We start from the raw sequence: 17,107 nt of genomic DNA, 5'->3' as shown, positions 1-17,107 counted from the left end.
CAGCAAAGTAACCCAGTTATACATATATATACATTTTTTTCACATTATCCTCCATCATGTTCCATCACAAGTGATCAGATATAGTTCCTTGTGCTATACAACAGAATCTCATTGTTTATCCACTCCAAATGCAAGAGTTTGCATCTACTAACCCCAAACTCCTAGTCCTTCCCACTCCCTCCCACTCCCTTCCACTTCCTCTTGAAAACCACAAGTCTGTTCTCCATGTCCATGAATGTAAAAATTTAGACACACCTTTCTGCTTCTTACTCCACACTGCTCTAGAGAATAGATTTCTCAGCTCAGTTAGTGCCATTGCATAATGGAAGGAAGAAATAAAATAGGAAGATGTAGGGATTTGCTTTTCTGTGAAATTCTGGCCCGTGTTACATCTTCTATTACCTCGATCTTTTGCTTTTCTCATATTGCAAATGATCTGACATGTCCTCCACTGTGGCTCCTTAGCTGAAGGGAAAGTGTGACTGAAAGGGCAAGTGTGGACTTGGCAAACTGGCTCCACTGATGATCTGTAGATCTGAATAAATGTCTTAATCACCAAAAGACTAAGTTTCCTTAACTGGAACATGTGGCAACATTCAACTCATAGGACTGCTGTGAGGGCAAAACAAACAAACAAACAAACAAACAAAATGTCAAGGGCTTATTTGCTGTAAATGTGACTATTAATGACAAAGGTCCATGAAGTTCTGCTTTTAAGTAAACTAGGCAAATAAGCACTTGACTGTAGAACCCTTTTAAAATAAAATAATTTATTTTATTTTATTTATTTTATATAATTATTTAAAATAAATAATTAATATTTTGGTGTACTTTTTACTAAAATAACACCATTTAATACTTACACAACTAAGGTACTATACTCAAATTTTACATGCTATAATTATTATTGTCTTGACTGTTTCCTGGGTCACAGTTTCTACAACAGTGAAATGCAATTATAAATCCTAGCAGGCATCTAGAATGTTAAAACCAGTTCTTGTAATTATTTCCTAATCCCAAATTGTAGTAATTTTCCTTATCCAGCCAGTGGTTGGTGTAAAAAGTAAATTTCTGCATACAGAAAAGAACACATGTTCATTATATGCAACTTGGAAAATATGAAAAAGTAAAACAAGTAAAATAGAAATACTCCCCCTTAATATTTTGGTGTACTTTTTACTATTCTTTTTTTTTTTTTCTTTTTTCTTTTTTATCTTTTTAGGACCACACCAGCAGTATATGGATGTTCCCAGGCCAGGGGTTGAATTGGAGCTACAGTTGCAGGCCTACACCATAGCCATAGCATCTTCCAGCACTGCTGGATCCTTAACCCATTAAGTAAGGCCAGGGATCAAACCCGTGTCCTCATGGATACTAATCGGGTTCATTACCACTGAGCCACGATGGGAACTCCCTTTTTTTATGTTTTTATATTCTGCTTTCTTCATTTCCTTGATAATTTTTCTACACTATGATAGCCAATGGATGCAATTATTGTATCATGAAAACATATCATTTAATTAATCATTATTTTGTATATTTTGGAGAAATCGTTCATCTTTAGAAGTAAAATCTAGATGTTGCCTGAGGTAATTTAAATAATTTTAAAACTGTCTCTCCCTATTTTCACATTGTGGGGAAGTTTTTGCCTTTCCCCACATGCTGGACACATTTCCATGAAGATCACATTCTCACAGTGGGCCAGCTCTGGCTCTCTGCTCTTACTTGTACCAAGTTAGTTCAATTTTAGATAGTTTTATTCCTCCCATTCCTTTCCATGCCTCCCCCTCCCCAAGCTTTGATTCTGGCATGGAGCGCAGGTCTTTTCTGGGATGTATACATGACAAGATAAACCCCTTCACACCACTCCAATGTGCAAGAGCAGATTTAGTGTCAGTTGTGCCAAACCCCCTTTAGCGTTCTTCCCGAGATGTAGTTAAGATTGGGATCAATTTCAAATACATTTTGTTGCCAGGTTGCATTTCTTTGAACACAACATCATGGTGAGATGAAGCCGCCATATGAGGGCTGGGTCTCTCTTTGATTTACATTTGAGAGAGCCTTCTACAAGCAAAACTGGCCAAAGGCTATGAACATTTTTAAATCTATGAAAACATATTGCCAAATTCCTTTCCAGACATGTCATATTAATTTAGACTCCTACCAGCTGGGTATGAGAATGACCATATCACAGCCAGTGACAATTAAAACAAACTGAAACTCCAAGCACTTATGTTCCTACATTCAGTCCTGTTACGCTGTCTGCAATCTCACAAGCAGAATTCATGTTTTTAACTCTGCACACACACTGCACCATGTGTATACTGCTACCATGGAACTAATTACATGGAATCAAAGTTATTTGTGTATGTTTCTGGCTTCTTCTTTAAACTAGCTTTTGCCAGGTCAAAGTGCAATCTTCCTCTTCTCTGGGATTTTAGCACAGAAGGTAATGATTAGCCCAGGCAGACAGTGCATGTCGTTGTCAGATGTGGAAACCATTCTGATGAACATGAATCGGCTGCTTTAGAACTCTGATGGGGTCTCCGGTATATTTAGGGTCTACACAGCATGATTGTCCTTTGCCTGATGAGTCCAAAGGAGCGTTTTTCCCTGACCTCATCTGCTTGGCTTTCTACCATTTCCTCTCACACCTACTCATGCTGTTTCATTTGCTTGGAATGTCCTTCCTCCCATTTTCCACCTGACATGTTCCTTTTCATCCCTCAAGGCTCAGTTCAGAGTTCTTCCTAGGGTTTCCTGCCTTAACACCCCCTAGCAAGAATTAGTCTCTTCCGTTAAGGTCCAAGATATTGTCTAGATGGTTCTTTGAGTATTCCCATATCATATTGAACATGTCTATTTAACTGCCTTTCTCTTTCCATGTACTAGTGTTTCTCAAATTACATGTCACAACACATTAGTGTTCTGAAATAATTTTAGTTGGGGCACTCAATATGTAAAAATAAAATAGAGTAGAATAGGAGTGGAATAAAGTAGAACAAATAGTAAGTTTCCTGTTGTGGCTCAGCAGTGAAAAGCCTGACTATTATTCACGAGGGTCCGGGTTCGATTCTTGGCCTCGCTCAGTAGGTTAAGGATCTGGTGTTGCCATGAGCTGTGGTGTAGGTCACAGAAGCGGCTTGGATCTTGCCTTGCTGTGGCTGTGGCCTAGGCCGGCAGCTGCAGGTCTGATTTGACCCCTAGCCTGAGAACGTCCATATGCCGCAGGTGTGGCCCTAAAAGCAAAAAAAAAAAAGGTAGAACAAATACCAAATATCACAGTGCTTTGCATATACTAAGATGAAGTATTATTTTATGAAATTTAACTGTATTGTGTGTGCATTTACTGGTATCCGTATTTGTGCTGGGGTGTGTGTTTGTGCTGTACAAGGTTACAACGTAAAATGCATTTCTTTCTTTGAGTTGTGGTTGAACAGCTTAATATTCACTTCTTGGAGCTCCTGCTGTGGCACAGTGGGTTAAGAATCCAACTGCAGGTTCTCGGGTCACTGCAGAGGTGCACGTTCAATCCCTGGCCCAGTGCAGTGGGTTAAAGCATCCGGTGCTGCCGCAACTGTGATGTAGGTTGCAGCTGTGGCTAGAAGTCAGTCCTTGGCCCAGAAACTTCCATGTGCCACGGTTGTGAAAAACAACAACAAAAAACACTGCTCTAACTATGAGTTTTGAGGGTAGAGCCTCTCTTTATTTAATCTTTGTCTTCCTAGGGCTTTAAATAGCACCTGGTTTTAGCACATAGTAGGCAATCTAAAACTTTAATGTACAGTGAATGAATGAATGCACAGTTGAAGAAATATGCATAATCACCCCTAAGCCAAAAGGAAGTTTCTCTCTCAAGAACACAATATCAGTGAGATAAAGATTTGAGGCTCTATTTGACTAGGCTTTAGTGAACGAAATGCCAGCCAACAATCTAATCCTTTTAGTAAAACCTCTGTCTTTAAACACACAGCTGATGGTATCAACAATTCCATCAAGTAACTGACCATTTCATTTTTTAAAGTTCAAGCTTTCCTATCAATATTTGGAAAATTCATCAAAGCAGCACGTGAGAGTCTTCTGCCCTGGCACTGGAAGATAGTTCACTTAAGTAAACAGGCTCTGCAGACACCCTGCTTGATTCAAATCCTGGCTCTGCTATTTGTTAGTGTAACTTTTCTAGGCCTCTGCTACTTCCTATCGAAAACAAAGACAAGGTGCCTATATCAGGGGCCCTAAATGCTTACTTAAGAGTAACCAAGTAAAAGTTCTCTATTAAGTATCTCATTATAGTCACTTGCGGCAGAGACTTCTGATTGCCTACCTGACATCAGTTCTCTCCTTTGTCTCTTATCAGCGGAATTTTATTTTTATTTGGAACAGCAGTATATACAAGTAAAATATTATACTTCTCAGTCTTTTTGGAAAGTAGGTTGGCTATTGGTGGAGCTAGCAATACTCTTCAAAGGAAGCTATTCTTATGGTCTGGACTTTTCCCCTTTCTCTCCATCTCTTTTCATTCTACCTGGAATTTAGATATGACAGCTGCAACTTAAGCAACCACCATGGACTACTTGGCAACTTGAGTAGGAATGCAATATGCTAAAGGTGGCAGATCAAAAATACAGGCAGAATTTGAGTCTCTTGGACCCAGCTCTGGACTACCATCTCCATGATTCTCTTATATGAGGGAAAAAAATTAAACTCTGATTTGTTTAAACCACTATTATTACTTAATTTATTATGCAGCTGATACTAATTCTAACTAACATAGAACTCAATAAATATTAGTGCTTTTTTCAGGTTTTAAAGCCATTTTACCTCTAAATTAATACTCATCTCATGTGAAAGGTAATGGGATACATCTTTTTTTCCTGTTAGTTCTCACAAGGTTCTATGCGGATGGGATCACTGTTTTCCCTTTTGGATAAAATAGTTAGTTAGTTGCAGCTCAGCAACTAAATGTCATAGTCGAGGACAACATACAATCAGATCAAAGCCAGGTATGCCTGGTCCAAGATCTCTCCTCTTCATAATCAGTATTATACATCTTTAGGGCATATACACAGTTCATTTTCCTAGTCAATAAGTATCCTTGAAAATATGGAAAATAACAATCTTTTATTAAAAGATTAAAACATTGGTGAATTATAGAATAAAATTAAAATGTATGTGGATATTAAGAAAATCTGTTACTTCATAATTAATTTATAAGGAAGTGCATCTGATCTGGCCAGTGATGTTAGAGATCCTTAAGAAGCAAAGTTTGAAAAGCAAGGGATTCTATCCTACTATCTCCAGAGGAATATAGGTGGTTCTCTTGTACCTCAAGTTCCTTGCAAAGAGATCAGCCTCTGGTAGTAGGCGGGACAATCCCCAAGGGTGATTTGCTGCTGAATCACCAGCCCATGATTCACTTAACCTCTGCTTCTGGTACTAAGCTCATTTCTTCTTTCTGGAGGATCTGCCACCTCCTGTCTGTTTGTTCTTCTTTGCCATAGAGGGACCCAGACCTCAGTCAGCCTTGGAAATGCAGTTTCTAAAAAGCCTCAGTTTTATAAGATAATGAGAGCTGATGTCATCATCATCAGCAAGAGAAATCGAGGTGTACCTCACCACTTATGTTGCTGTATCTTCAGATAACTCTTCAGCCACCCACGCTGCCTCCCATGGTTCTTTCCCACCTCTCACAGAGATTTCCTTAAGTCTAGCTGAAAGTAGAAAGGCCATGAAAGCCTGCCACTGGGAGTTCCCACTGTGGCTCAGTGGTAATGAACCCGAATAGCATCCATGAGGATGCGAGTTAGATCCCTGGCCTTGCTCAGTGGGTCGGGGATCTGGCATTGCCATGAGTTCTGGAGTAGGTCGCAGATGCGGCTCGGATCCCAAGTTGCTGTGCTGTGGTGTAGGCTGGCAGCTGCAGGTCAGATTCGACCCCTAGCCTGGGAAGTTCCATACGACACAGGTGGGGCCCTAAAAAAAAAAAAGCCTGCCACTGGGAATGTCAATGCTGCAGAAAAACCTTGATTCTTCTCAGGGCAGCATTGTGTTGAAAGGAGAAACTGGCTAACCTGTTACTCGCCACCTAAAAAGCAAGTGACTTTGAAACCAATCTTACAAAATTACTAGTAATTATTACAAATAATAATTATTATTATTGTTATCAAATGATATAGGCTCATTTGTATGAATATGTGAAAAGTAAAAGTTGCTTTTCCCTTCAAGTCCATTCATATTTACCAGAAATACCCAGATTCAGATGTTTTTGTTATCCACGAATTCATAAACATGTATATGTGTATCCATAAGTGCCTTAGTGGGGAGTCTATTATACATATAATTCTGCCATTTTCTAGTCCATTTAACAATATATCTTGGGCATCTTTACAAAGCAATGCAGGTAATTTGCTTCTCCTTTTTAATAATACGTGGTATCACATTGCATGGATATACCATAAATTATGAACTTATTTCCCATTGCTGGAAACTTAGATTGTTTTCAGTTTGTTTTAAATTAACAAAGATATTTGCAAAGTGCTTAACAAAGTCAAGTTGTCTTCCACAAACAACCAAGGAAAAAGATAAACCTCCTCAAAGTCTATAACATGTAGTCAAAAGAAAAAGGATACCACATATCAATACACATTTAAGAAGTCACTAAACCTCATAACTTAAGAAATAAAAATTAAAGCATTAGATTGAGGGGATGTTATTTTTTTCAATCAAGTTGGAAAAATTTTCATGTATATAATAAACATTACCGCCATGGTATGGGAAAAAGTCACACTCATTCATTGTGGAGGAGTGTTAACGTTACATAACTCATTTTGGAGGGTAATTTGGTAGAATCTATTAGGAATTTAAATGACCATAGCCTTTGGCCCTCAATTCCACTCCTAGATGCTCTTGCTTAGGTATGCATAAATACATATTTGTATCTGCATAGATACAGATAACGATGCATATTGCATTCAGAATAATCTGAATTGTCATTATCACAGCTGTAAGAGGGTAATAATAGTAATATGACTAATAGTTCTTACACTAGCAGGTAGTTATGAGCATTAGAGATAAAGTACTTAAAAGTCCTGGAAGAATGACTGAGAATGGTCAATGTTAACTGGCAGCTATTATGATTCTCAGGAAATATGACTCTTCTTTATCTGAGCTGGAGACATAGGCTGGATGACTTCAATACAACCTCAAGTGGAGAGAGCATGAGGAGATTCATGTCATAGGAAGCCCCTTCAGTCTCTGCCTTGTAAACATTCAACATGTTATAAATACCAATAATAGTATTGCAGCTGTCAGATTTCTACACCATGCAAGTATTTCTGAGCGTGGAAGTTTAGAAGTGGATTCCTTGCCTTGAAGATGCTTTAATGTCAAATAGTCGCATATGTTAGGAGAGGCTTTCCACTCCTATAATATCTAGGATTGTTCAGGAATGAAAGAAGAGCAGAGGAACTGTGTGCCAGGCATTGGGCAAGTTGTTTATGACCATGATCTGATACTTCACAACAACCCCTGCAGGTAGACACTATGCTCCATTTCCAGATGAGCCAAATCTATGACAGGTGACATGATTTGTGGAAATCACACACCAGGCACCATTGGAAGAGCTGAGGTTTCAAACTGGATTTGTCTAATTCTGAAGCCAACATTAGACTATCCTTGTGATGAATAGACATTAAAACTGGAAGCAAAAAAATGTAAAAATTACATCCCAAAGGACAATGTTTCATAGATTACAGGCTATAAAATGCTGCTAATTTTTTTTTCTAGGAAGATTCAGCTTTAAATTCTATAAATGCAAAGCTTCCTTCTAAAAGGCTGGTGAGAGAAGGATAATGTTTTTGAAGATCCAGATCTCCTTGTGTATGAAATGTACAAAGTAGAGTGCAGTTTACTACACTGGCAAAGAAGAGATGCATGCTCTGAGTCTTAAAGGATGAGTAGGTATTTGCTAAGTGGACAAGGTGGGATCACTTCAAGTATTTGTTTGAAATAATTTGATGTGCAGCAATATCCTTATCACAGAAACTTCACACTTACAGTCAGTGAAAATTATATGGTTAAGTCAATCCAATAAACATTTAATGCATTCTAATTCATTGGGAAGAGCAAAAATCATAAAAACACAATTATCGTCTTAAAGAAGTTGATAATCTAATGATGAGAAAGACATATAAAAATACATCTCACAAAAAATGATGTATGTTATTAATAGAAATATAAGTGTTATAGAAGCACAGGGGCAAAAAATCATTTAAGTTTGATTTAGGGGTGAGCAAGTTAGTTAGGAAGACCTCAGAGGAGGTTATTTCCAGAAGTGACGATAGATGCAATTGAATCATTGCACTAAGCTACACTTAGGCACAACTGAATTATTTTTCTCACTCCAGGCCAGCAGCGGAAGCAGAACTGATTTTAAGAGTAGATTGTATGGAGACTGAGTAAGGTTAATCAGACTTTATTGTCCTTCTGATGACACATTTGTACCCCTTTACTTTCCTTTACTAAGACTCTGATGACAGGAAGGACTAACAAGGAAAAATTATGGAGAGAAAATATTTCCTCACTGGATTTCGAATTTAAGATTGGTTAAAAAAAAGAAGAGTTAGAGCTGCTTTATAGTCTCTCTGTTATAGTTGAGAAGGGGTTTTCTCTATCAATCTCACTTAATGTATACTTAAAGTTTTTGTGTTTTTTTCTTTCAAATTCATTTTGATCACTAAGTAGAAATTGATTGCTATCTTCCTTTGCCCATTGGGTCAGGAACAAAACAAGAGTCTGTTAACACTACATGGAATCTAGTCTAACCATCTCAGTTTAGAGAGAGAAAACTGAAGTTCAGAGAGAAAGGAGATTTGCCAATGAGTACTGCCTTTATACTCAGAAAGAATAGTAAAAGACCTTGTGCCCTTCTCTGGCCATATCCTCCCTCAAGGTGAGGAGTCTACGGGGCAAAGGGGAAGTGCTCCCCTGGAATCTGTGCACTACCACCTTCTATCTAGACTGAACTGTGAGCACCTGGAACACTGGAATTCTTCCTAAATGGCCCAACACCTTGCTCTAGGATCTACAGGGGTCTCTTCAGAGTGTCCACCTGAGAGTGGACCTTGCTGTAGATATGCATAGCCTTGGTCCAAAGAGTACCCAAGAGTAAAGGATCTGGTGTTTTCACTGCAGCAGGCTGAGTTGCTACTGTAGTATGGGTTAAATCCCTGGTCCAGGAATTCCACGTCCCATGGGTATGGCCAAAACGATTAAAAACAGAACAAAATAAGACAAACAAAGCAAAAGTGGCCAAAGACTAGTTGTTTGTAAGAGGTTGGTATCAGCTGTATGATCTGTGTGTTCCCTACACATCTTGAAGCCCATGTGGTGCATGGAGGAGAGGGGGACAAGCTTCAGAGCAGGGCTAAGGACTGGATTTCCCCACGCTCTCATATTCCAATGTAGTTTTCTGAGGAGTAGAAGAATTCTAAATTTAATCTTGAATCTTTAAGGTAGGAAAATAAATTTTATTTAACAGTTTAATAGCTTGATTTATATGTATAAAAAATTAGACCAGTGGTTCTCAAAGTTTTTGGCCTCAGGACCCCTTTACAACTCAAAAATTATTAAGGACCCCAAAGAGCTTTTGTTTATGTGGAAAATATCTATTTATATTTATCATTTTAGAATTTAAAATGAAAAATTTTTAAATATTTATATTTTAAAATAATAATTAAAATCCCATTACTGTCAGCATAAATAACATTTTTATGAAAAAATGCAATATTTTTCTAAACAAAAAATTAGGGCAAAGAGTGGTATTGTTGTTCTACATTTTTACAAACCTTTCTAGTGTTTAATTTAAAGGAAGACAGCTAGATTCTCCTATTTGCTTCAATATTCAATCTATCATAATAAATAGTCCTGACTGAAGTATCTGGCTTGATATATAGTTGGCAAAAGTAAGAATACTTTAATAACCTTTTCACATAATTTTTGATATTCTTCTTTCTTCTACACCAAAACTTGACAAGCAGCAATTTCTTAAAACATTTTTTTGGAGCATAAATTCTGAAACCATATCAAGGAAGTTTTAACATTTTGTTATGTTAAAACTCAGTCATTTTTGCACTTTGAGTGATTATTTTACCCAAGCATGATTTTGGTCTTTTGAAAAATATTGGTTCCTTGTGTTATGCAGATCTTCCAAACACTGACAAAATTCCTTATATGATATTTTAAAAATCCATTAATATCACCAGTCATCTCATCAGAAAAGTCATTAAGTATTGGAAAGCTGTTAAGTTTATGGTGGCTGATACAAGTTTTCCAAAATTTAATTTTCACTTGAAATTTCAAGTTTTATCTTTGACAACAAATACTGTCAGCAGTTTTCCTTGAAGCAATAGGCTCATTGAGTTCATTTTTGAGAAAATGTCTACCAAATACCCAAGTCTAAATTGCCCTAGTTTACATGGCAGTAGTTTCTTTTTTCAGGAAAAAAATCATGTTGACATTTGAACTGATGTTGTAAAAGAAATGCTAGGTAAAACTTCTAGCACTTCACAGAAATCAAAGTACCAAATTGTCCTTATAGTCATTATATTCTTCACTTAGAGAAAAAAACTCAATTTCTCTTGAAAATATTCTTTATATAAACTGCAGATAATAAAATTATGAATTTTCTTAAAACTTAATCCTTGAATTCATGTTTTTTTAAATCTTGTAAGATGAATTAGAAATTTTTCATGAAGTACTTCTGCCATAGACTGAGATGCGATGGTTGCTTCAAGGAATAGCACTTGTGTAATTGTTTGATCTGGAAGATGAACTAGCCCTGCTTTTTTTCATGAAAAATGATTTTCACCTGAAAAAAAAAAAAGGCTGCAGTTTGTATTTTCACTTTAAATCATGAAAATAAATGTTAGAGGTTGGATTTGTTGCCAATTATTTACAAAAAAAAATTAAAATTAACATACATGATAAAATTAAGTATACATATTTTTACTAATATATTGTAGGTATTAATATACTTTAGGTATGTTTTTCTACTCACGTTACACATTTTTAAACATCTATTTTTCAGAACTCAGAGCAATTATCACCTCCTTGGATGCTGTAATACTGTGGTATAATTAAAAAATATTTATTTGGTCTTTGCCCCCAGTTGCTACCACAGAGCTCCTAAAATCCGTGCTTCATTCCTAACACAGAGCTCTTAAATCCCATGGAATTTCATGAATGATAGAAGCATATTTTGTACTAATGAGGTGACTCTTTCTAGATCTCTAGATAAGTTCAGAATGGGAGTTGGTCACTTGACAGACCAAGCCATGATTAGAAGCTAGAAACTTTCAGTCCCACCTCCTCGACTTCCAGGAAGAGCAGTAGGGATGATAATTGAGTTAATAATCAATCATATCCCTGTGATGGAACTTCCAGAAAAACCCCTAAATGGTAGAGTCCAGGGAGCTCCTGGCTTGCTAAATGCATCCATATGCCGGGAGGGTGGCACATCTCAGCTCCATGGGGATAGAGGCTCCTGTGCTCAGGACTCTCTGGACCTCACTCTATGTTATCTCTTTATCCATCTGTCCATTTGTTTCCTTTATAATAAACTGATAATAGTAAATAAAGCACTTCCTGAGTACTGTGAGCTATTCTAGCAAATTATCAAACCTGGAGAGGACATTGTGGGAACGCTCAATTTATAGCCATTTGTTTAGAAGTACAGACGGCAACCTGGGACTTAGTCTGGTGTCTGAAGTAAGAAGCCTTAGCCTGTGAGTTGTGCACTAACTCTAGGTAGCTGATGTTGGAATTGAACTGAGTTGTAGGACACTCAGTTGGTCTCTGTAGAGTTGGAGAACATGGCTGGTTAGAGGAGAAAATGAAACCCCACATATTTGATGTCAGAAGTATTGTGAGTAGAAACAGATGACAAGAGCAAAGGACTAACCATAATCTGTGCCTTCAACTATACTGGTCCCAAACTAGTATATGCAGCTCTATTACACATTATTAATTTGCTTGACTCTCTGTCCTAACTAGACTGTGGTCTCCTTGATTTGTGTAAGACATTTGATTGATCTTTGCAATCCCAATACTAGCACACAGGAAGTACTCAGCAAATTGTTTTTTAAATAAATAAATAGTATCAAATACTTTTCTGATTTTAAGGGAGCTATAGGCTAAAGAGAAGTCAGAATATCTAAACGAGATGGAAGAGAAAGTTGAATACAAACTTGAATGACTTCTTAATGTTGTCACATCTCCTTATGTGTGTACCTTTCCTTTTATATGGGCAAATAGGGCTTCCATTGTGCTTCCTAGAAGTGTTCAACATACATGCATAGCTTTGAGCCTTGTGGTACATGCCAACAATATGGATAAATTAAGAATTTGATGTTATTTTGCTTTATAAAACATAGTTTACTTTGCTTACAGAAGACTTGGCATTGAGGCATGAACTCAATGGAATGGGATCAACTTTTGAGGATTAAGGAAAATCCTGAGAGGGTCAATGAGTATGTGCTGAGCCATGTGAACGCATATGCCTGGTGGTATGGACTGGTTTTTTAAAGATATCAACTTTCCCTTAAGAAAGTGAATAGGTGGTTTAAAGAATTCATAGTTAATCATATGGAATAAATGAGGTGGGAGTATATGGAAATCAATAATGAAAGATAAACACAGATGTTGCTAACTACCATGTTCCAGGTTAGAGCAAAAGAAGCTGGACACTAAAAGATCAGTTCTGCAGGATGAGCTTGTGTTAGACATGGAAAGGTCTTAGATTTTAAGATAGGAAAACTGAGGTTCAGAAGAAGCTGACTTATTAAATGTCACACAGCAGATTCATGGCAGCTGCAAGAAGAGAGCCCAGGTTCTCATGCCAGAGTCCATTCCAACATACCTTACTGTCTCCTTAGTCATGACACTGTGTTGTCCTGCAAGCTGGAGCCCATGAGGTGTGAAACCAGCTCACAGGTTTCTCCTGAGGGGAACATTTTTATTTAGATAACAGTCTCAGAAACAAACAGAAAACAAACAGAACAAGATAACACCTAAACTCCAAAGGCACCCACCTAGGGACAATATAGCTATGTTGTTCCAGATAATGATGATAATAATTTTCTTTTCCTTTTTTTTTTTTTTTTTTCTTTCCTAGGGCTGGTGGCATATGGAAATTCCCAGGCTTCTGATGCTAATGTTCCCCCCTGAGGCCACTTCTTAGGGAAAAAAAATACTCTGTAGACCATTTCTAGAGGCTGGAAAAGCCAGAGGGGTAGTCCTGCAAAGACAGGGCACAGCTTCCCTCATCAGACTCAGCACTGTGAAATGTTGCCTTCGTCGAGCAGCCTCAGACATAAAATTTATTTCAATTCCTCTAAAAAATCTTACTCAGTAGATTTTATTCATCCCATTTCATATAGTAACATAAATGTGAAAACAAAGACAAGTCTCAAAACAGATGTTAGTCCCAGTTCAAAAGGGCTTGACTTCTATAAGGAAGGAAATATTACCTAATCAGTTATTGTGGGTTGAATTGTGCCCCCAAAAGATATGTTGAAGTCCTTACCCCCAGAACCTCTTAATGTGGTCTTATTTGGACAAAAGGTCTTTATAGATGTAATCAAATAAAGATGAAGTCATACTGGGTTAGAGTGGTTCCTAGTCTAGGAACCTATGACTGGTGTCCTCATAAGAAGAGGGAAATTTGGACACAGAGACGCAGAGGGAGAATGCCATGTGATGATGGACTCAGAGACTGGAGTGATGTCGCTACAAACCAAGGAATACCAAAGGTTGCCTACAACTATGAGAAGCTAGAGGAGACAAGGAAGGGTCCTCTGCAGAAGCTTCAGGGAAAGCATGGCCCCAGCTGGCACCTTGATTTCAGACTTTTAATGTCCAGAACTCTGAGAGAACAAATTTCTATTGTTGTAAGCCACTCAGCCTGTATTTTGTATGATGGCCATAGGAAACAAATACATCAGCATATTCTTTTTTTCTTTTTATGGCTGCACCTGCAAGATATGGAAGGTCCCGCACCAGGGCTCAAATTGGAGCTGCAGCTGCCAACCTACACCATAGCCACAGCAACACTGGATCTTAGCTGCATCTGTGACTCAAGCCATAACTTGAGGCAATGCTGGATCCTTAACCCACTGAAAAAGGGCAGGTATGGAATCCGCATTCTCACAGACTCTATGTTGGGTTCTTAACCCACTGAGCCACAATGGGAACTCCATCAGCATATTCTTCTTCTTTCTTTTTTTTTTTTACATCCTTTTAGGGCTGCACACACGGTATATGGAGGTTCCCAGGCTAGGGGTCTAATCAGAGCTGTTGCTGCTGGCCTATGCCAGAGCCACAGCAACGCCAGATCCAAGCTGCATCTGCAACCTACACCACAGCTCACGGCAATGCCGGATCCTTAACCCACTGAGCAAGGCCAGGGATCTAATCAGCAACCTCATTGCTCCCAGTCAGATTCGTTTCCGCTGTGCCACGATGGGGAACTTCACCATCAGCACGTTCTTATGAGCTGTTATTGGATGGGGAATTGTAGGTGGTCCTTAGGCTGGGATGCTCATGGCTATACTAAGTGGAAATTGAGAACAAGTGGAGCAAGCTTCCTGGTATCAGTTCCTAACTCCTTGCCCAGCTTCTTATCTTGCCGCTTCCTTATGCTCCACTACACTGAGCTACCATGTTCCCCAAACAGACCACACTCTTTCAAACCCCCACGCGACATAGCACACACTGCCCACTCTTCTCGGAATGCCTGCTTCTTCACTTCTCTACCTGGAGAGTGCCTTCCTTTTATGTCTCAGCTCAAGTATCACCACTCCTATGAAGGAAGCATCCTAGACAGAGTATGTTCCCTGAGCATCCCCTGAGAAGTGATAACATTTTTCTGTAACATTTCTTATTCTCCTATCCACTGCACTGGTATTTCTTAACATTTGTGTTACACTTAACAAGAGTGTTAATGAAAGAAAGATGGTCAGAGTCTGCCCAGAAATACAGTTGTGCTCTAGACTCTCCCAACTGACTGAAGACTGTGTAGAAATCAGTAAGTTTATTCCATAGGTAAAGACTATGCACAATATGACCCAGCTTCTGAGAGTCCACAGGGTTTTTCTAAATGAGAATCTTCAACCTAGGCACTACTGATATTATAGATAGGATAATTCTTTGTTGTGGGACCTGTTTATGTGCATTACACAATGACTAGCAACTTTCCTGGCCTCTACCACTAGATACCAGGGGCATTCCTCTCCCACCCCCCACCCCCGAAGTTATGACTACCAGAAATTACTCCAGACATTGTCAAATGTCCTCTCAGTGGCAAAGTCAGCCTGGCTGAGAGCTGCTGATCCAAAAGGATAGAGACAGTGTTTCAAAAGCTAGAAAGTGGACCAAAATAGAGTGGAGTGATGAGCTATTGCCTGTCCATATTTTAAATATAGAAACCCTCCTTCAGGAAGGCAGCTTGGCATGAAGGAAAGAACATAGAGTATAGGCTCATTCAGCCCTGAGTTTATATCCCAGCTCTGCTACGTACTAGCTGTGTATGTCTGGCATTTGTTTTTAACCTCTGTGCATCGTAGTTTCTTATTTGAGTTATTGAGAGGATGGACCTACCAAGAAAACATCCAAAGACTAACTAAAGATGTGGCGCATAATGGGTGCTCAGTAAAAATCAGTTTCTTTCATCCTTTTTGTGACATTAGGAGTGGATGCAACAGGAAGCCCAGGGAATTGGACATACTTTCTGGCAACATTCTCCAGGGATGAATAAGCAATTCAAGCAGGGAGTTCTATATTTTCAGGGCTAAGGGGAGGGTAATGATGGCACCTGATTGGATGGGTTGGGATGTCAGTCATTAGAAATAGAAGCAAAAGACCTTTCCAGAGCCTTGGGAAATGACAATCTGAGTCAGAAGGAATTAGAACAAGCAACACTAACCTGCATTCGAATTTAATTTAGAAGGAGAAAAGGAAGGTACAAGAGAACATCATTCTCATAACATGCAGTCATAACTCTCCGGCAAGCCTAGTTTGAGATTTTGCGTCTCTCTTTCAGTCCTACATATTCTCCTTTTGTCACATTTGCACTTGAATAGGAGCCTGCCATATGGTGCCATCTGCTAAAGGAGTTTAGGGGGCAGGTGTTAATCAAAGACACTGCCCCCATCACACCCACACATGCACACACATATACTCTCCCTTAAGGGAGAATTGCTATATAAGGTAGGAGCTATGATCACAAGTCACAACAATAAAATGGTAATCATTGTAAAATGACTGCATGAAGCAAGGCAGACTCACTGCTCTACTTACCTAATTACTGTGCCCTTGAGATATTTTTGTTTAAAGCCACTAAGATAAGAGTAGTATTGCCATAGCAACCTGCTTTGGATGTGGTTTGGTATCTCCTAGTAGATTTAATCACCCACAATTCCCATCACCAATACTCTAGTGGCATAATTTCCAGAAGCCCGGTGCATTTTCTCACTTTCTACAAAGTAAGAGCAGAAACTGGATGGTCATTGTCAAAAAATCCCTGCCATTTCTATATGGGTCTCTAACCAGGCTTCAAAGAGGCGACATTTCAGAGAGCAGCTATGAGTCATTGAGAGGGCCACTAGGACTGAAGTCAGAAGACCTATACTCTAGTCTTAGTTATTACTGATTATCTTTGATAATTCCCTAACCTCATCTCTCTGAACTGTATTTTCCTGATCAGAGAAATGGACTTAGAAATTGTTTTCCTCTCTTTATCCCACCCTCAGCACACAACTTACTATGAGGGTTACACAGAATATGCATGTGGAAGCCTGTGGGCACTGTGCTGGGTGTGGAGAGAGGGGATGGATTTTCTGGGATTTGACAGCTTTCTGAAACTCCAAGACCTAGTCCATGCATACTTTCTGATTCTTGGGGGTCTATAAAGTTCTCTCAATTATACTCTTCACACACTCTCCATTAAGGCAGAAAATGGATAGGTGCACTTTAGAAAGATTTTTAGTCATCGGTCTTGAATCTTAGAGGTTTTTCAAATTAAATTTCAGATCATTAGAAAATGAGGCCATGA

This window comes from Sus scrofa, chromosome 4 (genome assembly GCF_054392235.1).
Source record: "Sus scrofa isolate SSC_HxYL_T2T_F1_AM1 chromosome 4, Sscrofa_HxYL_maternal_Yorkshire_Landrace_v2.0, whole genome shotgun sequence".
Lineage (NCBI taxonomy): Eukaryota > Metazoa > Chordata > Mammalia > Artiodactyla > Suidae > Sus > Sus scrofa.
This window is presented reverse-complemented; position numbering follows the sequence as displayed.